General features: G+C 40.0%; 1 long non-coding RNA gene across 1 annotated transcript in view; it reads left to right on the forward strand.

Moving 5' to 3' along the window:
- The first annotated feature begins 372 nt into the window (after nt 1-372).
- Nucleotides 373-23084, forward strand: part of LOC145242358 (uncharacterized) — a 125997-nt gene continuing 103285 nt past the window's right edge. Inside the window, exon 1 of the long non-coding RNA XR_013862715.1 lies at nt 373-687. This is a non-coding gene — a long non-coding RNA (uncharacterized LOC145242358). The remainder of the gene's footprint in view (nt 688-23084) is intronic.

Genomic DNA, 23084 nt, shown 5'->3' on the forward strand with positions numbered 1-23084 from the left:
AATAATTTAAATGAAACATTATAAATGAAACATAAAAATAAAGTTCATTTCATTTTGTTTTCGAGCTTCCGATTCGATTTTTAAGTTTGATGGGTGCGGACGTATTTTTAGCGATGATTTAGCCAGGGTATTCGACATCGACGTTTACCAAAATTTTATTAAAGAATTAAGTATTTTAGCATTATTTTAGGATTTTACTATTGCAGAAAAAAAAATGAGACTTTGTGACAACTTCCTTTTTTATGGCTCAACAAAATTCGGTGACGATACAAAATAGTAAACAAAGCCTTCACCATCACCATGTCACGGGTGTTTTTTTTTGTTTTTTTTTAATATACGACGTGATAAAAAAATACCCCCCAAAAATGACGTTTTCAAAGAATTGTACTAATTATAAAGAAAGTAAAACAATGCTGATTTTTCCTTTTTTTTTTGTTTTGATTTAATTTACTTCCCTTGTTGAATTTAGCCTGAATTATCTCCCTTGTTAAAGTTATGCTGATTATTTGAATTATCTCCCTTGTTTAGTCTTCTATTTGTTCACCTACAAAAGAATTTATCAATTGGTGCGCCGGTGCGGTGCGGTGCGCAACTCGAATTTAACATCTTTACTTTAATTACCATCTGACTACTTTATTAACTTCCATTTTGCATCGAAAACAAATTAGACGATGGAATTACGTAAAGGTAAGTCTAATTATTATAGAAATTGTTTTCATTGTACCCATTTTATGAGTTTAATGTTTAAATTTGATGCAATCAAATAATTAAACTTCATTTGTTTTTATTGCGTCTCAATTCTCGGATTTCTTCACATTAAGATAAACAGATTAACAGGATTATAATATACATCATAAATAATTATATTTTAAAATCGGTGTTAGTGCACTTACTGATCAGAGCTATTTTTTAAATCGTATTTCCAAGTTTAATTAAAGTTTTATTATATGTTTTTTGGGGGTTTGTATTACTGTACACATAGATTCGAAAAAGTGGTCAAAAAATAAAATATACAACAAATAAATATTAACAGTAGCTATAAAAGTTACTTTGCAACCTACCTGAATCATTTATTAGTGTTTTTAAGTAGTTGTAAACGCTGTTTATTTCATACCAAATATTAACTTTTTACGAGTCGTAAGAATTCAAGATGGCCAAAATTAGTACCCCCCTTCTTCTTCAAAGAGAGAAGCCCCGTTTTCAAATTATAGTTCGCGCATATTTTTGGGGGAGGAGCTTGCCTCGTTTTCAGCACTTGTCTCTGCGGACATATGTCTTTGCGGACATTTTGCGTTTCCATTTTTTTTGTTTACATTTTTTAGAAGTTCCGTCCTCATAATGAAAGTATTTGTAAACATTACATTTAATTTAGATATTTATTGCGCACAAATACTTTTTAGTTTTTTTCTTGGGGGGGAATAACATATAAAGTGGTCAAAACGGTAAATATATTTTAAGTTTACATTTTTAAGAAGTTTTGGTACTAGTGCAGAGAGTGACCTGGACGTAAATAATAACGTTATTATTTAAAAAGCCATTCTTAATGTTATGTTACGAAGCGTATGGTGACAAGCAAAAAGAATAGACAACACAGGATTAAAAATTGGACAAACTCAACAATTTATTTTCGAATAAATAACACAGAATAATAACGAGCTGTCGTTGGGGTGAAGATGGCAGATTGTTGTTGTTGTTGCTGTTGTTTTTATAAAGCGCGACGATCCCTTCGTTGTAGTAGTAGTAGCAGCGGTGCTGGTTATAATGCTGTGTTAATGGCGATAATTGTTGTTGTTTACAAGGCGCGACGAAGCCTCCGTTTGTAGTAGTAGTAGCAGCAGTGCTGATTATAATGCTGTGTTAATGGCGATAGTTGTTGTTGTTTATAAGGCGCGACGAAGCCTTCGTTGTAGTAGTAGTAGCAGCAGTGCTGGTTATAATGCTGTGTTGATGGCGATAGTTGTTGTTATTTACAAGGCGCGACGAAGCCTCCGTTTGTAGTAGTAGTAGCAGCAGTGCTGGTTATAATGCTGTGTTAATGGCGATAGTTGTTGTTGTTTATAAGGCGCGACGAAGCCTTCGTTGTAGTAGTAGTAGCAGCAGTGCTGGTTATAATGCTGTGTTAATGGCGATAGTTGTTGTTGTTTATAAGGCGCGACGAAGCCTCCATTGTAGTAGTAGTAGTATTGGTCGCGACAGCCGTAGCGTTGTAGTGATGGCGAGGCTGGTGGTCCTTCTGCTGTCTTTTCCTTGGCTTCGCTAAATATAGCAAGCAGGCGGACGTAGTTGTAGACAATGGTCAGTGATGAAGAAATTGCCCCCAGGTCGAGAAAACTGTGTTTCTTTTGAGTTGTTATTTTCGCTACGGTGTGTAAGGCATCTAAGCGTTCTGCCCGTAATTTCGTGGCGGTAACCATGATCATGTGCCTCGACTTTGGTGCCATGGCAGCGATCGTAGAGTGAATCCCTACGTAGTCAATTTCTCCCCAAAGCGGTCAGGAATCATGAAACTTGAGTGGTGGTCGTCACGGTGACACGTGGCAGACAGTATGACGGCGTCCTCAAGTCAAAACGAGATCTAAATCATAACATCATAACATTAACATGGGGAGGGGAGGGTGTTTTGTACCTATTCTATGCTTTAACCTTACAATTGAATAAAAAAAAACACACCATTTTCTCAGAAATTGGAAGTCGTTAGGTTTCAGAAAAATACAGTTTCAGGAATCGATGGATATAAATTTAGAAGTTTCGGAAAAGTGTATGATATAAATTTAAGTTTCCGAAAAGTGTATGATTTAAAATTTAAGTTTCCGAAAAGCGTATATTACTGGATGAAACATGCAGAAAAGTATGTTTGCAATATCGTGAAAATGTGATATTCGTTTTCAGCACACCCGAAAATCCCTGATGTGCTGAAAATTTCTGGAAAAAAAAATGGCTCAAGCGCAAATTGTTTTTAAATAAATGTTATCAAAGCCAAGATAAGTTACTTTTCTACCTAACTGGATATGTTTTTAGTGTTTTTATTTAATGTAACATGTTTATTCAGCTCGAAAAACATACAATGTTTATCGATGTATTGGAAAATTAAGAATGGCGACCTACTCTCTCTTTAACACGGTAAGTTTAGGAAAAGGAGTTGAAAATAAAAAAATATGCAAAATACTGTTAAAAACCCACTGAATACATGTCAACCTATGTCACGGAAACATATTGAGCGAGTTTTTAACCGTATTTTGTCTAGTTTTTTATTTATAATTAATTTTCCCAAACTTACCGTGTCAAATCGTATTTCCAAGTTTAATTAAAATTTTATGGTGTGTTTTTATTTTATTCAATTTTAAAGTTAAAGCATAGAATAGGTACAAAACACCCTCCCCTCCCCATGTTAAGAATGGCTTTTTAAATAATAACGTTATTATTTACGTCCAGGTCACTCTCTGCACTAGTACCAAAACTTCTTAAAAATGTAAACTTAAAAAAATATTTACCGTTTTGACCACTTTATATGTTATTCCCCACCCCCCCAAGAAAAAAACTAAAAAGTATTTGTGCGCAATAAATATCTAAATTAAATGTAATGTTTACAAATACTTTCATTATGAGGACGGAACTTCTAAAAAATGTAAACAAAAAAAATGGAAACGCAAAATGTCCGCAGAGACATGTAAACGCAAAATGTCCGCAGAGACACGTGCTGAAAACGAGGCAAGCTCCTCCCCCAAAAATATGCGCGAACTATAATTTGAAAACGAGGCTTCTCTCTTCGAAGAAGAAGGGGGGGTAGTAATTTTGGCCATCTTGAATTCTTACGACTCGTAAAAAGTTAATATTTGGTATGAAATAAAGAGCATTTAAAACTACTTAAAAACACTAATAAATGATTCAGGTAGGTTGCAAAGTAACTTTTATAGCTATTGTTAATATTTCTTTGTTGTATATTTTATTTTTTGACCACTTTTTCGAATCTATGTGTACAGTAATACAAACCCGTTTTTTTTTTTATTCAATGTAAGGTTAAAGGGTACTTGTACAGTTTAGTCAAGACATTAAAAATGAAAATACCGAAAAAAGTTTCAAATGTATCAGTTATAGAACAAAGTTCTCCGAAAAAAAAAAATTCACTTAATTTCATCAAGTAGTTTTTTTTTTTTTTTTTTTTTTTACAGCGGAAAAACACGTTTTTATAAGAGCGCGTTGAAGGCAGCCATCTTGGATTTTTAAAAAAATGTTTGAATTTTAGAAATGCCAAAGGGAGATAACTCCGCGTAAAGCGCTGACACCCCTTCCCATCTTTAATACTAACTTTTCTTCCTAAAAATCGAACATTTTGCTCGATATCATAACAAATTGTTTTTTCGCTGTAAAAAAAAAAAAAAAAAAAAAAAAAAAAAAAAAACTACTTGATGAAATTAAGTGAAATTTATTTTTCGGAGAACTTCGTTCCATAACGGATACATACAATTTAAACTTTTTTCGATAATTTCATTTTTTAATGTCTTGATTAAACTGTACAAGTACCCTTAAAAATTCACTAAAAATCAGGAAATAAACCAAATTTGATAAACTTTTCAGTATTTATCAAATAATGATCGCTGAATATAATGAACTAATTATTTTTATTTAAATCTTAGTGGAAAAAATATTACTTTGTTTAAACAAAAAATACCTTTACTAAAGTTATGGTTTTCAGTGGTAAATAAAAAACGCAAGGGCGGAGGTTGACAATCCTGCCACTTTTCAAAAATCGCTAAAAAAAACAACATGGCGGACGACATACGCCTATGACACTTTAATGTAATTAACGCTCCCTCTGACACGTGACCGGAAGTTAGGGGACATATGTGTTTTAACACGTGTAAAAGAAAAATATCCTATTTAAAAATAGGTGTTTTCTTAATAAATTATTTCAGTCAAACCCGTGTCAGATATTTTTTACTTATGAAGAAACGTGTTTTTTGGTAAACTTGGGTACTAGCGCAGTTTCACCAACGCGAGGAATACGAAAAAAAAAAAAAAAAATTCAAAATATTTTTCACTAAATTGTTAGGTTAAAAGCATGGTTCGTCGTTCATTCACGTATATAAAGTCGAAACAAAAACACATCTAACCCCTAACTTCCGGTCACGTGTCAGAGGGAGCGTTAATTACTTTCAGTGTCATGCGTGTAGGCCGTCCGCCATGTTTTTTAGGGATTTTTGAAAAGTGGCAGGATTGTCAACCTTCGCCAACGCGGCGCAAGAATTTATTTTTGCTTTTTTTTTTTTTTTTTTTTTTTTAATATATAAATAACGCATCGTAATTTGTAAAAATAAAATAAAATAATTTTTGCAGGAACATTACAAAAAAAAAAGCCCATAAAATAGACACCGCCAAAACTGGGGGGGGGGGGAAGGTAAGTACTTTTTGACGGACCGTCTTTTTAAAAATCTACCAAAAATCAGATAATTATCCGATCAATACAAAATTTTCAGCGATTATTAAGAGAAGAATGAACTTTATATATATTTTTTTTGCTTACACCCCCCCTTGTTTTGAGGGGGTACAAATATGCTTAAAATAATTATCTGAAACTGAACACAACATATTGTGTTGTTGTAAGGGACAGAATTATAGATTAAACAAACAAAAAAAAAATTGTTTGCATACCTTATTTTGACGTCTGAATATCAGAACTTCGATTGTGTTTAATTATCCCGCTTTTGAGTTTTGAAGTGTGAAATTCGGTGAATATGTTAAGTAAAATAATTAATTTAAGTCAAGCAAAAAAAAAAAAAAATTTTTAATATTTATACGAAAAAAGCCATTTTAAAATCTTTGATAAATAAATTAACAATTTCTTTTTAGCGAGCCGAATAATGCATGACCATTATTAAACAGGGCATGCTTTGAATAATCGATACAAAAAAAAAATTCGATAAATATTGTGCCCTTTGTGTTAAACATAGCCTCATTTTTTTGATCCCGTTTGAAAACGTTTGCCGCCTTTCGACTACGGTGGACCAAACGCGCGGAAATAAATTTTTTTTATTCTGCTTTAAATTGCCCCCCCCCACCCCCATTTTGGGGAGCCTGGCCCCCACTCATACACATTAAAAACCAAACTCATACAAATGGTCACCCATGTGGTACTGGCCAGCCTCAGCGTTAATAATACATTGAAATTTTTGTCACTGAAAAGTAAGTTTTTTTTGGCCTGTTTGGTCTTCCATAGTTTGCTTTTTATCAACTACAAACGTAAACATTGTCGATCTAGACTCTAGATCGACGCGAAGTAACTGGTTGCCTATATGAATAAGTGGAATTATTTGAAATCCAGGTACTTATATTATAATATTTTTGCATATTCTCATAGAAAATCATCCTAAATCTTAGACAACAAATAAATAAATAAATTATTTCAAAACCCCTTTTTTTTAAATATTTATGTACGTTTTTTGTGCAAGACAAAATTGTTAACTTTTTGGGAAAATTTAACATTTAAAATTTAATTAAAAATAGTAGGAAAAGTTTTACATTATTCTGTTTTCTATATGATAAAATTCAGGGTTTCATCTTTCTGGAAAAAAAAAAGTTACTCAGAAATAATGGATTTTAATAAATGTAATTTCGTTTTAAAAAACAACAACAACAACTTGATTTTCCAGCCATTTTTGGTGGTGCCTACCATAAAGTCTATTAATGAATTCGATATAACTCAAAGAAAAATGAATTTCTCGAACAACCGATATTACTATTGAATTAAGCATTGTTTATTTAAAGGCTGACTGGGAAGCCATCAGGGAACTAATTAGAGATGCTCCATGGAAAAATATTTTCTCTCTCCCTGCTGAACAGTGTGCAAACGAGACCACTGACTGGTTCAAAACTGCAATCGAAGCGCATGTTCCCATGCGGAAATTTTATAGTAAGCCCCACTCTCCCCAATGGTTTACGTCGACTTGTGCAACTGCCATTACTCAAAAGCAGCATGCATACCGTAGGTTTAACCGACATAAGTCCAGTTCAAACAGACTGAAGTATATAGAAGCTAGAAATAACGTTAAGAAAGAAATAGCGACAGCTAAGAGAGAATTTACGGAAACCACTAAAAAGCGCATCGAAGCACAAAAACTAGGAACTCGAGACTTCTGGAAAATCTACAACAGTGTAGTAAATAATGGGCAATCAACAATTCCCCCACTAACCAACAATCACGAGGTTGTCTCCTCAGCAACCGACAAGGCTAACAAGCTTGCCAGTCGGTTTGCCTCAAACTCCACACTGGACCCTTCCAACCACCCCCTACCTGACTTTCCTATGCGGACAGACGCCACACTAGACGATCTGAAAACCACCCCTGCTCAGGTGCTTGCTATCATAAAAAACCTTGACACCTCAAAAGCATGTGGACCCGATCTTATCCCAGCTGTGCTATTAAAAAAGTGCTCAGCCGAAGTAGCTCCAGTTCTCTCCAAACTCTACAACAAATGTCTTAATGAAGCTTGCTTTCCGGGCTGTTGGAAAACTGCTTCTGTTGTACCAGTATTCAAGAATTCTGGCGAAAGGACAGACCCATCAAATTATCGCCCCATTAGCCTCCTCCCACTTTTTGCCAAAATATTTGAGACCATAATTAACCATGCTCTAGTCCATCATCTTACAGATGCTAAACTACTGACTGACAAACAATATGGATTTAGACAAGCCCGTTCCACAGCAGACATCCTCACCGTGATCTCTGAACGTATATACCAATCACTGGACAAAGCGGGGGAAGGCAGAGCGGTAGCTCTAGATATATCTAAGGCTTTTGACAGGGTATGGCATGAGGGTCTCCTCAGGAAGATTAGATCTTACGGTATCACTGGTAGAATACTTAACATAATTAAATCCTTCTTAGATAAGAGAAAAATCCAGGTAGTCCTCGACGGTCGCACATCTAAACAATATGATATAAATGCGGGAGTGCCCCAGGGTTCTATCCTTGGACCTCTATTGTTCCTGATATTCATAAATGACCTCCCCGACAACATTGCATCTGAGATGGGTATATATGCTGATGACACTACACTCTATGGCAGACACGACAGGAAGACGAATGAACACATTTCTAAAGAAATGGCAGAAACACTAGAGGAAGACCTCCAATCTGTAGTGGAATGGGGACAAAAGTGGTTGGTCGCGTTCAATGCTGCCAAGACTAAACTAGTTTCATTCAATAATTACAAGAAACCCTCTCTACCACCAATAGCAATGGCCAACGACCCTTTATCTGAGAGTCCATCTTTCAAACTCCTTGGCCTAACGTTCACAGGAAACATGAGTTGGAACAATTACATTGAAGGCATTGCCAGGGCCGCTGCAAGAAAGGTAGGCTCTCTCTACCGTGCTAGAAAACTACTAACACCCGAAAGTATCCTGTACCTCTATAAGGCCACCATTCGCCCATGTATGGAGTATTGCTGCCACATCTGGGCTGGTGCATCTGCTACTAGTCTCTCGCTCCTTGACAAGGTTCAAAAGAGAGTCGCAAATCTGATAGGCCCTGAACTGGCATCTAAGCTTCAGCCTCTGTCCCATCGACGAAATGTTGCATCCCTCTGCCTGTTCTACAAGTATTTTAGTGGTGAATGCTCTGATGAACTGCAATCACTTGTGCCCCCACGACGCGAGCACCCTCGACAAACCCGACAGGCTACTAGATCCCACCCCCACACTGTAGAGGTCCCTAGATGTAAAAGATCTTTTTACTCCAATAGTTTCTTCCCCAGAACCGCAAGACTCTGGAATTCCATTCCAGGTCCCTGCTTCCCCAACAGTACTGACGTGCAGAAGTTCAAGTGTAACGTGAACCGACACCTTGCTGCCCAAATCCCTACATAGTACCCCAGTAGTTGTTGCCCCTGATAGTAGCCCCCTACACCAAAGTGGCAATTTGCCTTGTTTGGGGTGAAAATGTAATAAAAAAAAAAAAAAAAAAAAAAAAAAAATTTTCACACAAAAAAATCATAATAGCAAAAATTATTTGTACTTTTTCTTAATTACAGATTTCGTATAATATTTGTATGCAAGATTTTAATTTCCTTGCTCGCAAGAATGTGAAACTTTCGGCGTATCATAATTTTTGGTACTCATGCAGAGAGTGATCCGTGCTGAAATAATAATGTTATTATTTAAAAAGCCATTCTTAACATGGGAGAGGAGGGTGTTTTGTATCTATTCTGTACTTTAACCTTACAATTGAATAAAAAAACATAAAACTTTAATTAAACTTGGAAATACGATTTAAAAAATACCGCGGATCACTCTCTGCATTAGAACCTAATTTTTATATAATATTGGCTAATAATTAAAAATAAAAATTAATTTAAAAACAGGAACATAGAAAAATAATTAAATTAAAAAATGGTAGAATTAATACAAACATTTACAATAAAATGTACGGATGCCCGTCTGGGGGGGAAAAAAAGAAACTCAACACCCCTCCTTCCTTTTAATTACATGACGTCATTCTCAGACAGCTTTTCAACTGTCTCAGATTTTGGGCCTCTGTATATTCCGTGAAATGATAAGTAGAGATAAAAGAAGAGTAAACAGGAATGCCTTTCATAAAGGTTTTATCAACTTAAAAGTATACACGTGTTTTCGAGAATCAATATGGCGGAATCTTTAATTCCAGCCAAGGGGAATAACTACGATCCTTTATTTCTGGGAGAGTGAAAGCAATTTATTCAAACATTTTCCCCTTCAACAATAATTAAGTATGGAATTACAGAAGTTAAATTTAGTCTGTTCAGTACTAGGTTAAGTATTCCTTATATTTACTTGGAAATTGCCGCATTCTGGACGATCTCCGCACTGACTCACAGGGATTTTGGTCCTCAGCGTCCACATCTTGGGGAGCATGGATATTTTCAGGATCGGGTAAGGGATTCTTCTCCTTCACGTAGGTATTGTTTTCGTCAGGTGACGGTTCTTTAGGGGCTTCAGAGCTTGCAGAATTGTTTTCATTGTGTTGGGCTTCTTGATTTGAGGAAATAGGAGCCAGGTCTCACACATTGACAGTAGTTTTCACACCAGAGGGTAGTCGTACATGAGCATAGTAGGGGTTGATGTCTAATAGGGTAGCAGTGATTACCGGAGGGTCGAGCTTACTAGACTTAGTATGGTTTCTGACATATATTGCGCCTGGTTTCGCCCAAGTGGGAACAGAAGTTCTGGAGAAAGATTTACGACTATATTTGAACATTCTGTCATGAGGAGTTGTATTAGTTGCAGTGCATAGTAACGACCTAATTGAATGGAGAGCGTTTGGTAGTATATCTTCCCAATGGGGCAGTTTCATGTTGCTAGAGTGTAAAGTCGTTTGGATGGCCTTCCATAAAGTTCCATTAAGTTTCTCAACTTGCCCATTACCCTCAGAGTGCTATCTACTTGTTTTAGAGGTGGCAATACCTTTGCCACATAAGTAATCTTTGATTTCTCCTGCAAGGAAGTTGGCAGCCCTGTCTGTGTGTATCATATCGGGCATACCAAAATTTGAAAATAGTTAGTTTAGACAGTCCTTACAGGGGAAGGCAAAGGGAAAGCAAGTATATTCATCAATTATAGTAAGTATTTGTCACCACGCACAAAAGTAGGTAAAGGGCCTTTAAAGTCGATGTTTAATCGCTGGAAAGGTAGTATATATGAGTGTTCTTTTGTTACAACTGGCAAATTTAGGTTTCAGATACTGACAGAAGGAGCACGTGTGTGTTATATTTTTAAATTGTTTTTAAGGAAGGTTTCTTGTCCTGATGAAGTGGCTAAGTCGAGTAGTGTAACATGCAAGTCGTGGAGGTCTTGCAGAGTGTGCGGTAATGCAGAGATGCAAGAAAATGTGTCAGCAGCTGTATTTTCCGTTCCTGGACGGTAAACAATACTGAATTTGAATTGTGACAGTTCGATCCTCCAACGATATATCTTATCATTTTTAATTTTAGATTTCCTCTTATTATCAAACATAAAACTGATGCTCTTTTGACCTGTAATAACTTTGAAATGTCTCCTGAGTAAGAAATGTTGCCACTTTCAGAGAGCTTCGACAATCGCAGCAGTTTCTTTTTTGACAGCATGATCTCTAATCTCATTCAGGTTTAGTATCCGAGAAAAGAATGCAACAGGTCTACCCTGTTGGTTTAAAGTAGCAGCAATGCAGTAATTACTGGCATCAGTTTCTACTACAAATTCTTTATCTGGGTCAAAAGTTATAAGGGTAGCATTTCTTAAGTTGGTCTTCAGCGTCTCAAAAGAATTTAGAAAAGATGGGGTCAGAAGAAACTCCTTGTTATGGTTGAGAGGCAGTATCTTATCAGAAAAGTTTTGAATGAATTTATTATAGCAAGAGAACATACCAATTATTCGTTTTTGTGACCGGAAATTTAGAGGCGGTGGCATTTCAAGGAGTGGTTTTAGCCTCAGCTAATCAGGAGCAATTTGGTTGTTCTGGATTGTGTAACCAAGACGTGTGATAGAAGTAGCAGAAATTATGCTCTTACTTTGATTGAGCATGATGTTGTATCTTTTCGCTACATTATAAAACTTTTGAAGATTGTAGTCATGCTCTTTTTGATCCTTTCTGCATATTGTGACATTGTCTACATACACAAAAGTGTCTGTTAATTTTTCTCTTTCTACAATGCCATCGATGCATCTTTGAAAGGCACTTACTCCGTTAGTGACGCCAAAAGGGATACGAGTAAATTGGTAAAGTTTTCCATTTACTTCAAATGCTGTGTATTTCCAATCGGCGTGACTAATTAGGATTTGATGGTAAGCAGACTTCAGGTTGAGTGTTGTAAAAACGTTGTATCGAGCTATGTCATCAACCATTTTATTAATGTTCGGCATGGGATAGGCATCCAGTTCTGTAAATCTATTCATGGTGTCGCTGTAGTCGACCACCATTCTTTTTTTTTTATTCTGGTTAGAGATCACTAAAACTTGGGCTCGCCAAGGAGATATAGAGGGCTCTATTATGCCTTCCCTCAAAATTCTGGCAGTTTCCTGTCTAATAAATATGTTGTCAGTGAATGAGTGACGATGAAATTTGGTGGCAATAGGGGTCATCCGTGTAGAAAGATGAGAGAAAAGGGGAGGAGGAGAAATTTTGATACCTGGAAAACTATCCCTCTCATCCATTGCTCCGATAACAAGTTCTTCCCGGGGACCGTCGAATTTCAGGGTCACATAAACATCCCCACGCTGCCCATTTATTTTGCATTTCGTGTATGTAATGTCTTTGGCATCTGTTCCTAGTCAGGAGAAATTGGGGGGAGTGCGGGTCGTATAACACAGCAGTAGTGGAGGAGGAAGATTAACATACCTTCGCCCAATGGTCATTTTACTTACATTTCCTATACTCGGCGTTACACGCAAGACACATCGCCTGTAAATGTCATGTGTTCCCACAGAAGAAGCAAATTCCTTTTGGTAGGGTATTTTCTTTTATAGCGGCTAAGGGAGTGTCTTCTGGTTTAATTATGGTAGCGGCTACGTTCGGGTGGTTATCGAAGCTTATTGTATGCTTCTCCGCTTGTTCTAGAGACCTAGCCATTGTAAAGGTCTCTTGTAGAGTTGAGAATGTTTTTTCGAGTAGGCGCTGATGAATAAACAAGGAGGAGATGCTGCTAATGAAAGCATCACGGATATATTACTTTTTGTTCTCCTCAGCGCTTACTGTTTGAAATTCGCAAGATTTAGCAAGTACTTCCAGTCGTTGCAGGAAATCGTTGATAGTTTGTGCCGGTTTCTGTTTATTCGTCAGAAGTTGATGCCGGTTAAATATAACGTTTACCGGTTTTATGTAAACAGCGTCTAATGTTTCTATGGTGCCGTAGCATCGCTTATTATTTCGAATATTATCGCTGAGACTGAATTAATCAAGGCGAAGAGATTTTGTGCATTATTTTCTATTTCCCTGTTGTTTAAAGTGTGGTTGAAGTCCAATCTAAGCAAATTATAAGTCCAAGGGACAGGAAAGCGGTTCGATCAGTACACACAAACAGACACGGTGACACGCCACCAACACAAACCAGCGTACACAATTACCAACTGGCCGTTCTTTCCTTACTGCTTGCCTTCCAAAACGACCTGAATTTATAGTTGTCGAAGACCAACTGATTTGCATATATGCATGAGATTTTGCGAGAGTTTCCGAGATCATACCATTACAAAACACCGTCGGCGCCATCTTGGAATTCTTTTCCTATCCTAGCTTCGCAGCGATGACAAAGCACACACGCACACCTAGGTCATTTGAACGGTAAGCCCTCATTTTCACAGCTTTCGCCACACTCCCCCCTGATATCATTATCACAGAGGGGGCAGGGAGGCGACGACCTCCTTCTTCGGGTGCTTCTATGGAGGGGCAGACAGGGAGCCTCATCTTCAATTGAGCTCCCGTCTGCGGTCTGGGGATCAGTGAACCGGAGGCTTCCAATTTCGGTGCTGTTGTCGTCTGATGAAGCCGGCGTATACCAGAATGATGGTTCACTGGTCGTGGAACTCGTTTCACTTTGGTCACCAAGCGGCGGCTGCACCTGTGATGCCGCTCGCAGGTTCCTGACGTGTCGGGGCACCCCATCAATCCACACGGTTTGCAGGCTGATCACCTAGGTAACACGGCCGGTTCCATAGCGCGTGGTGCATCTACCGCGGGGGTTCTTAACCCAGACGACGTCTCCCACTTTGATACTATCTCGTGTCGCCTCTGGCTTGGGTAAACGGCTGGCCTCTAACCCTTTCACCCTGACATGGTACCAGTGCAGCGCCTCAGCCGGCGCGGTAGAGGGCGAGACATCGTCCTTAGGGGTGACGTTGTACCAGTATAGCGCTTCAGGCACTGTACACCCCTTCCTAGCTGCAATGGTCTTGATGGCCCGGTGGTTCCGTTTCACGATCCAGTTCCCGCTAGGCACATGGGCGCACCGAAATCGTAGTCGTACACCCCAGCCGTCTGTGAACTGCTTGAACTGCCTGCTAGCAAAAGTGGTGCCGTTGTCGGTCAGTATTTCGGAAGGAGGGCCACACTCAAGGAAGACACTTTCCAGTTCCTGGACAATGGCGGTCGTGTCCTGTTGGTGAAGTGGCCGCCACAACGCAAACCTAGATGGTCCACAGTCAATTATCGTCAAAAAATCCCCACCGTTGTGGTGGGTCATGTCCACCGCGAGCCTGTCCCAATTGTTCTTTACGCTCAGTTTTCCCTTCTTCCACCAGGCAGGCGCCGGATCGATCGACTTGCAGGTTTCACAACTTCTCGCCATTGATTCTACCTCCTTCCTTGACACACAGGGGTCGACCAGTCTAGTGAAGTAGAGAGTTCGGTTTACACCGGGGTGCCCACTCTGGCAATGGATGTCAGCAACATGGTCTGGTTTGAATCGACGCCCCACCGCGGCGCAGTTCACAGGTGTCGGTTCTTCCATTTCTTTTGGCAGGTCCAGCCAACGGCGCGGCAATCTGGTCAGCCGATCCGCGCGATTCTGACGGGACTGTACTAGTGTCACATCCACGACCAGGTTGTATTCCTTGATGTTTTCGGTTAGGATAGCAAGCCGCCTCCGTATGAGCATTTCGCCTGATGCCTTCGTTGCCAATCGTGCCTTTCCACTCAAGGCATCGGTAGTCCACCGATACACACGTGGAGTCTGTAACGATGTGCAGGACTCTGGCCTGCCACTGTAGCGCCAGGTTGACCCCCTTCACATTGGCATCGAGTTCAGCCAGGTTGATGTGCCTGGCGTCATTTTCTGGCCGAAGCCAGCAGACATCTTCCACGATAGATCCATTGACCGCCAGAACAACACCGAGGGCGAGCGAGCTGGCGTCCACCCAAACCGTAAACTTGCTCCTGTCGACGCACCATTTCCCTCGCACCGGATCATCCTCGGAGACTCTGGCCAAAGTCTCCTCTAGCATTTTCCGCAGGGCGGGGTCGCGCAGCTCATCGTCCCACCAGGTTGACATGGAAGTCGCTCGTCGCTTTATGGCTGCCACCGCCACCAGCAGCCACCCACACACGGGGAAGTGGCCCACCAGTTTCCCACAGATGGAGAAGATGCACCGACACGTGACGCTAGTTGGGACTTCCGGGATGTCACCACCTCTTCCCCAGCGGAGTCAATCTGTGCTGCCGCTCACGCGCAGGCCAAGCACCTTCGTTCCATCTCGCAATCACTCCGGCTCCTTGCATGTTAGCCCGGAGCTTTCGAAGTGTTCTTTAACCTTCTGTGCAGGCATGAGGCTCTCATTCACGTAAATGTCATCTCGATATATGATGATGTCACTTGTTGCACGGCTTCGTCCTGACGGCGGATCCCTTGCATGATTGCTGTCATGATGTTTGGGGCTACGTTCAGGCCGAACCCTAGCCTCGTCAAGCAATAACGTGTCCCTTTAATCTTGACCGTCTGTTACGGCCACAGCGATTTTTCGACGCGTATCTGCAAGTAAGCTCTTCGCAAATCCAATATTGCTGCATCTCAGTTTGTGTGCACAGACGTCTGCACCCGCCGTGTGCGGGTCAACGTGCTCGTTGAGTTCCTGGCAGTCTATGACGGGTCGGACTTTTTGTTTGTTCTCCTGCCTGATAGCCATCAGGGGAATCAATCCCTTTGGGGGCCCAAGTTCGTTTTCCGGGTATGGGACCAGCCAGCCATTGTCCTTCCAAACCTGGAGTTCAGCCTCGTACTGCCCCCTAAGATGTGGGGGAGGAGGATACTCTGCCAGCCGATTCCGCAGGGACACTGGTGGCTGGTCACCCGACCACTTCCAGGACACGGTCCAGGCGTTTGTGCCCTTGTCGTATTTTACGTGGAAGTCGGGTTCATCAAGAGTGATGGCTGCGCAAACTGGTGTCTCAAGTTGGGAGAACCTTACATCACCGGCGCCGTTTATGGTGATTCCGCCCAGCCGTGTAATGGAATCTATTCCAAGAAGGTCGTACCCCAGTAGTTCCCCGTCAACCACCAACGCCTTCACAGCCACCGGGGAGCCACTGCCAATGCTTACATAGACCTCACTCACTACACATCAGCGAACCTCTGCCAACGGTTAGTACCGGGACCTTCCGCTCCTTCTATGCGGTGCAACATCCCTTGCGTATCAGAGTTTGGGTGCACCCGGTATCAACTAGTGCTGAGTGTTTGCGCCCGTCAACATTCATGATTACTTCAGGGAGCGCCTTGTTCACAGCTGCTTTGGGGAGGGTGTTGGCGCCGCGGCTCCCTCCCCCTGCTCGTTTCCCAGACACGCCCAAGCTAAATGGCCTGGCTTGCCGCAACGGTAACAACGCATCCGCTTCCGTGCTCCATAATCCGGGCCGCACTTCGCGTCACTCCTACAATCCCTAGCGAAGTGGTTAGGGCCACCACATTTATAGCATCGTCGGCCCTCTACAGGCGATTCCAATGTCTCAACTGGCGCCGAGACTGGCTCCTCGTCGTCCTTCATGATGTTTCAGGCTCTAGCCAATAGCTCCTCTAATCCAAGTTCATTGAGCCTCGATGACACCCGCAGCAGTCGCCTGGCGCTTTCCGGGAGCCCAGACAGGAAGGCGCACGCCAGTATATGGTCGCTTGCACCCCCGAAGGGGGTGGCAAGCTTCTTCAGATTGGCCAGATAGACATCCACCGTCTCCCCTGGCCCAAGCCGTCGTCCAGAAAATTGTCGCCAGGCAACAAAAGGGTCCGCTCCAAATGCTCCATACAACGCCTCTTTAATTTGTTCTATAGTCGCGTCATCCCGGAGCTGCTGATACACGGCATAGGCTCCCTTGGTGAGCCAAAGCGAGATGACTATAGCTGGGTCCTTTATCTTGCACAACCGGCAAACGCATTCGGCTTTCTCTAGCCATTCGACCACCGAAAGTCCTTCCAGGGAGCCGTCGAATTCTGGGATAAATTTCAGATCGGACTTGTTCATACCGGAGATATCAGCCGAAATAGCTTGATACCTAGATACTCTGAGGGTCTGGCGGAATATACAAGCGTACTGAATTTCTTCTTCTCAACATCCGAAAAGAATAGTCCCAATTTAGTGCGAAAATCTGATGCTGTCATATTTAGAGAGAACGGGTAAAAGGTGGCGGTGATTGAAGGTCCCGATACTAACCGTTGGCAGAGGTTCGCTGATGTGTAGTGGGGTGAGCGAATACTCGAATGTCAATTTCCAGTGTTTATAGATTTTTTTCTGAAGTCGGAGCTGTAGGTTCTACGTTGAATCTGTACGGCCGCAGTAGTTTGTCCATTTTTCTTTTTTTTGAAGGTGGAGGTGATTTCCCACTCCTCAGGAGGCTTTATAGAGTGTTGCTCCACACTCACCAACATTCCTGGAGGGGCAGAGTTGTGAGGCAGCTCCCATTTTGACCTGGAAGCACGTACAGCTCGAGTGGCACAGGAAGACTTTTCTCTGGAGTAAAACCGTCCGGACTCGCACACCACATTTGCAGTTTTCCAGACAGACAAGCAATACTTGGTTTAGTTGGGTTAAAGTTACTAGCCCAGACTGACTTGCCAGCTGATCCTGTTTGTACTCAAGAGCATGGTGTGCCATTTCAGAAGCCGAAGACATAACAGGCCAGAACTCCACAAAAACAAATATCCCCAACCCACAGAACACCAAGGCACATATGATGCCTGCAATTCAATGGAAGTTCATGTTCACTTAGATGAGGTTGCGTTTTACACCCTTGCGGCAAGCCAGGCCATTTAGCTCGGGCGTGTCCGGGAAACGAGCAGGGGGAGGAAGCCGCGGCGCCAACACCCTCCCCAAAGCGACTGTGAACAAGGCGCTCCCTGAAGTAATTGCGAATGTTGACGGGCGCAAACGCTCAGGGCTGGTTGATACCAGGTGCACCCAAACCCTGATACGCAAGGGATGTTGCACCGCATGGAAGGAGCGGAAGGTCCCGGTACTAACCATTGGCAGAGGTTCGCTGATATGTAGTGGGGTGAGCGAATACTCGAATGTCAATTTCCAGTGTTTATAGATTTTTTTCTGAAGTCGGAGCTGTAGGTTCTACGTTGAATCTGTACGGCCGCAGTAGTTTGTCCATTTTTTTTTTGAAGTTGATAAAATTGAGATGATATATAAAGATAAAAGAAGAGTAAACAGGAATGCCTTTCGTAAAGGTTTTATCAACTTAAAAGTATGCACGTGTTTTCGAGAAATCAATGTGGCGGAATCCTTAATTCCGGCCAAGGGGAATAACTACGATCCTTTATTTCCGGAAGAGTCAAAGCAATTTATTCTAACATTCCGTATTTCCAAAAGTATGGTTCGTTGTGGTTTTGTGAATTGCAAAAACACTCGGTTTTGGGCTCTAATCTAGCTATATTTCGGGAGAGAGGTCGGGCAATGAGACCCAACGTTGGCCTCCAGCACAACCTCTATGAACGTCCTGCTGCATTCTTCCAGGATTGTGGCCAGGTTAATTTCACAATCTCGTCTGTTGCTTAATGTCCAAGGGGCTGTAACTTTTCACTGGAAAGATATGTTCGACAACTACCAGTGTCTAATAAACAATTAACAGTAACCTGTTTGTTCTTTTTACTAAATGTTACACAAAGAACTGGTGGGAGTATAGAAGATCCTCCACTCTGAGAGTTACATGCGGAGTTGATATGGAAGGAGAGGTCTCTTCGGGAGGAACTGGGCCCTGGCTCAGATGGCACCCTTCCCACAGAACTATGAACAGGATTAAGTGACGGGCTCGTATTCCTGTCACCTTTGATAAGGAGACATTTGACGGCCTCCTTGGTGTTGTTCAGAAAAGATGGAATTCTCTTAATGGTGATTTGGATCAATTCTTCTTTGACCTCCTTGGGAAATTATGCAAATATAATCTTAGCCATAAGGCGAGCTCCAGAAGCCAGTTATTTGAAAATGCACAGTTGAAGGAGCCCTCCAATTCTGTGAGATGCGAGGCTATCCCCGATATAAAGTTAATCAGGGTTGTATATGATCTGTCCCGTCCACAGGAAAAATCCAGTATATCCTGAAAAATATGGTCTGTAATGTCATCTTCGTCATCGTGTTCGTTTTTCAGAACAGAGAGAGCCACTTCATAGTTCTTGTTGCAGATAGCCAAATGGTTAATTAGTAGCAAGGATTGTCTGGAGAGCGTATACTTGAGGAAATTCAGCCTCTCGGCGTCGCTAGCCATTCCTGCCACACAATTCTCGAATCTCAACAAAAAATTCCTAAAACTCATAGGATTGGACCGAATGTCCAATCCATCAAAAGTAGGGCCTATAATTAGGACCTGTGGGGGCTTTACTACAAAGGAAGACATGTTTCTTCCCACCTCCATGGAAGGAGGAGAGCTTAGGGACCCAGTGTTGTTTGGGAGGTACTTGAGGTCAAGATGCTCTATTTCTTCCTGAAACTTGGTGTTTCAGTAGATTTTCTTCCTGGAGCGGTTGCTCATCACCCTCCTTGGACATGAGTTGGATCTTTTGGACACATATGTCCACCTCCGTCATGAACTCATAGACAAATTGCCTTAGGCCGGTAAATATTTTGGCAGAGGTCTCCACCCCACGGGCAATCTCTAGGTATGTCTGAATGTTAGTCCATAAAACAGAAATTCTCTTGCATGAACCCTTTTCATTCTCCTCCATATTAGTGGGTTTCTTTTGCAATATGTCGAAAAAATAATTAGAAACCGAAAGGGATTAAACGACTTTTCTAGCCAAGGGAGGAATAATTGCACTTACCTTAGTTTGTGAAAGAATTGCCCCTTCCGTGACATCAGTCAGTTAATAAATTATATCAATCACCAACTAGGTAGTCCAATTAACACAATCCTTGAGGTTCAATAATAATGAATCAATAAGAAGAACATGGAAGAGGTAAAAAAGGGCGGCCAAACAACTTTACATCCAAAGAAAACAGGAGACTTCACAGGTGAGTATCCAAGGGAAAACCTTTAAAAATAGTCAATCAACAACAAGGTCTTATTTTTTTGTTATTAATAAGGCAAGTACACAAATTCCTTTCCCCCAACAATCGTTAACCCTTTCAATTTTTTTCACATGAGTACTTCCATTCTTCATTGTTAAGAATTTATCCATATTTATATTTTATATTCTATGTCCTTTTTAAATAAAATACTTTTATTAAGCGAGTATTAGAAACTTACTTCAGATATAATATATATCAATTCCAAAAAATCACTTACCTATAAAAAATACTATTCAATGGGTACTTCCATTCTTCATTGTTAAGAATTTATTCATATTTATATTTTATATTCCATGTCCTTTTTAAATAAACTACTTTTATTAAGCGAGTATTAGAAACAATTCAAAAAAATCACTTACCTATAAAAAATATTATTCAATGGGTACTTCCATTCTTCAATGTTAAGAATTTATCTATATTTATATTTTATATTCCATGTCCTTTTTAAATAAAATACTTTTTTAAGCAAGGATTAAAAAATACCACAATAATCAGATGTTTCAGAACTGGAATAAAGGGAGACAAATGTCTCCTTTTATTCAAGTTGAGAACTTCGGTGGCCTTAAGCGCCAGAATTAATCTCTTTCTATTGCTGGCTGTAAACAAAAGTTAGTCCATATGGGCCATCATAACTTGAAAAATGATCACATTTCATTTATCAGTTTTTGCCGTTAAAAAAAATTCAACACACCTGATTTTCCATTTATTTTTATTCTCTTAATACATGAGTTTTTGATTTAATATATTTTATTTCTTCTTTATGGAGTGTTTTTTTTTTTTTAATCTAAAAAAAAAAAATTGAATGAAGCAGAAAAAATTGTTGTAGGTATTCGATCTTTTCAGGACGAAATTTTAAAAATGTGAGGTTTCACTTAAAAATAAATCAACGTTATTTAAAAAAAAAGGTTTTAAACTTTTGACTTCAGAGGAAAATTTTCACAAAACTATTCTTTTTTTTCGTTTTAAATCAGATTATTTTATTTATTGATCGTTTATCTTCAATTTGTCATATATAAATCTGAGGTGAAAAAATTAATTATTTTCATTTTAATAGACATTTCAAAATGGGGAGAGTGAATTAAAAAACTACGATTGTCTAGGATATTATATTCTGTTTATTGGAAACAGCATAAAATTTCACATCAAGCCTGCAAATATTGTGAAAATTGAACCAATAGAAAAATGTTGATAGATTTTTCAATTGAAAAAAATTTAACTCATAAAATTCAATTCATTTTATTACGTAGAAAAATGACTGCATGAGCGCACGTAGGCACTTTGTAAACACTGTTTTTTCTTTTAATAAAAAATAATATTTCTATTATTTTTCAAAAAACTTTAATAGTTTATTTTGGAAGTATATTCCATAAAGAAATTAAACAAACCACTTTAAAAAGAGAAATTGAGTTTTGTATATTTTATTTGCAGTTTTGTGTTAAGGGTGTCAAAAGTTCCCCCCAAATTCTGACACACCTAGGACATGGGTCTCTCAATTTAGCTATGGAAGCACAGAATCATTACAATTTTCAATTATATTTTATGTTTATTTTTTAACTTCCTTATAATGTATTGGGGGAAAAAATGGGCTGAAGGGTGACACTACAAGGCAAGCAGGCAAACGTCGGGGTTGCAAAAAAGAAATACTCTTTTAGCGACCCTCCCCCCTCCAACCGGGTCTAGTAACAGTAAGAAAAATATTTTCCAGAGCAAGTCAAATGCCTGGTCTAGTCACCACGATAACTAAAATTCAACTGACTAGAAAAATGAAAAAAAGACATGTCCTTTTAGGTTTTAATTGCCTCCTACCATCCTCCTACCCCTTTGATGCGAATGCTGTTGCCATGCTTTGCATATCTTGGTTCCTTTATCCCCCGGCGAATGGATTCATCCAACGTAAGCATCACCTCTCTTATATTTTTTTTTTTACACACTCCCAACAAGAAGAACAAAAAAAAAAAATCAGGGGAGAAAAAAATAAACTTATCCATTCATTCCAGTCAGAGTCGTATGGATAAAAGCTATCCAAATTAATCCTCAAAACTAAAACAAAAAAATTGTTCATTACAAGAGTTTTCAGCATTTTGCTTATATGAAGAAAGTTAAAAATGTTTATTTTTATATAAGATCGTAGCATTTGTTCCATTTTCACAGTTTATGCAGGCAGAAGACTCGGTCTACCCCTACGTCTTTTTTTTGGGGGGGGGGGCACACTTAGGGCAGTACGATTTCTATCGGCCTGGAGGTGTCTCATCTATGCCAACACATTGAAAATGGAACCATTTGTCACATGAATCACACCCAATCATATTCTGATCTTCTTGAAGAGCATTGCATACCAGACACAACTAGACAAGAAGGCTCCCCGTTTTCATCTGCAGGCAGCATATGTTCAGTTGATGGCACCAAATTAGTGATCTGTGGTTCTGTTACACTGTCAGGTGTTACAGAAAGTTCTAAAAGATAGAGATGTTTCAGTGAATGGATCTCTTCAACTCCATCCCCTCTTCTGACACAGGCTGCTCTAACCACACCATCATTGCTACAGATCAGATCCAAAACAGTTCTCAAAATCCAAAACGGCCTTGGTTTTAATGGGCTCTTAACCAGAACCACGTCATCCTTCTGAATACAGTTCTCTGATCGTAACCGAGAATGTATTGAAGATTTCCTTCCAAGCTCCAGAAGATATTCGTTGTACCATAATTTATGAAACCCTGACAGCCATTTGTTCCTGAGCTCCATGGTTCTGATAAGCCTCTCCCTGCTGATTGGCACGGACGTCGTAAGATCCTTCTTTCCCAACTGTAATAATAACCTGGGGCTCTTACTGGGCTTTAAGAACATATTTGGAGTGACAGGAGTAGTATTCTTATCCGCAGATTCCTGATACATTAAAAGTCGATTGTTCACTGATCGCTGGATATCAGAGATAACTGTTAAGAGGGTGAAATAATCCAATTTAGACCTGCCAAGAATCTTAAAGAGGCAGGTTTTCACGGGTTTAATACAATGTTCCCAAGTCCCTCCATACTATGTTGAAAACATGGGAATTATTTTCAATTTCATGCCATAGGAGCCAAACTTACTCCGGTGTT

This window comes from Euprymna scolopes, chromosome 21 (genome assembly GCF_053919585.1).
Source record: "Euprymna scolopes isolate OS-2025 chromosome 21, ASM5391958v1, whole genome shotgun sequence".
NCBI lineage: Eukaryota > Metazoa > Mollusca > Cephalopoda > Sepiida > Sepiolidae > Euprymna > Euprymna scolopes.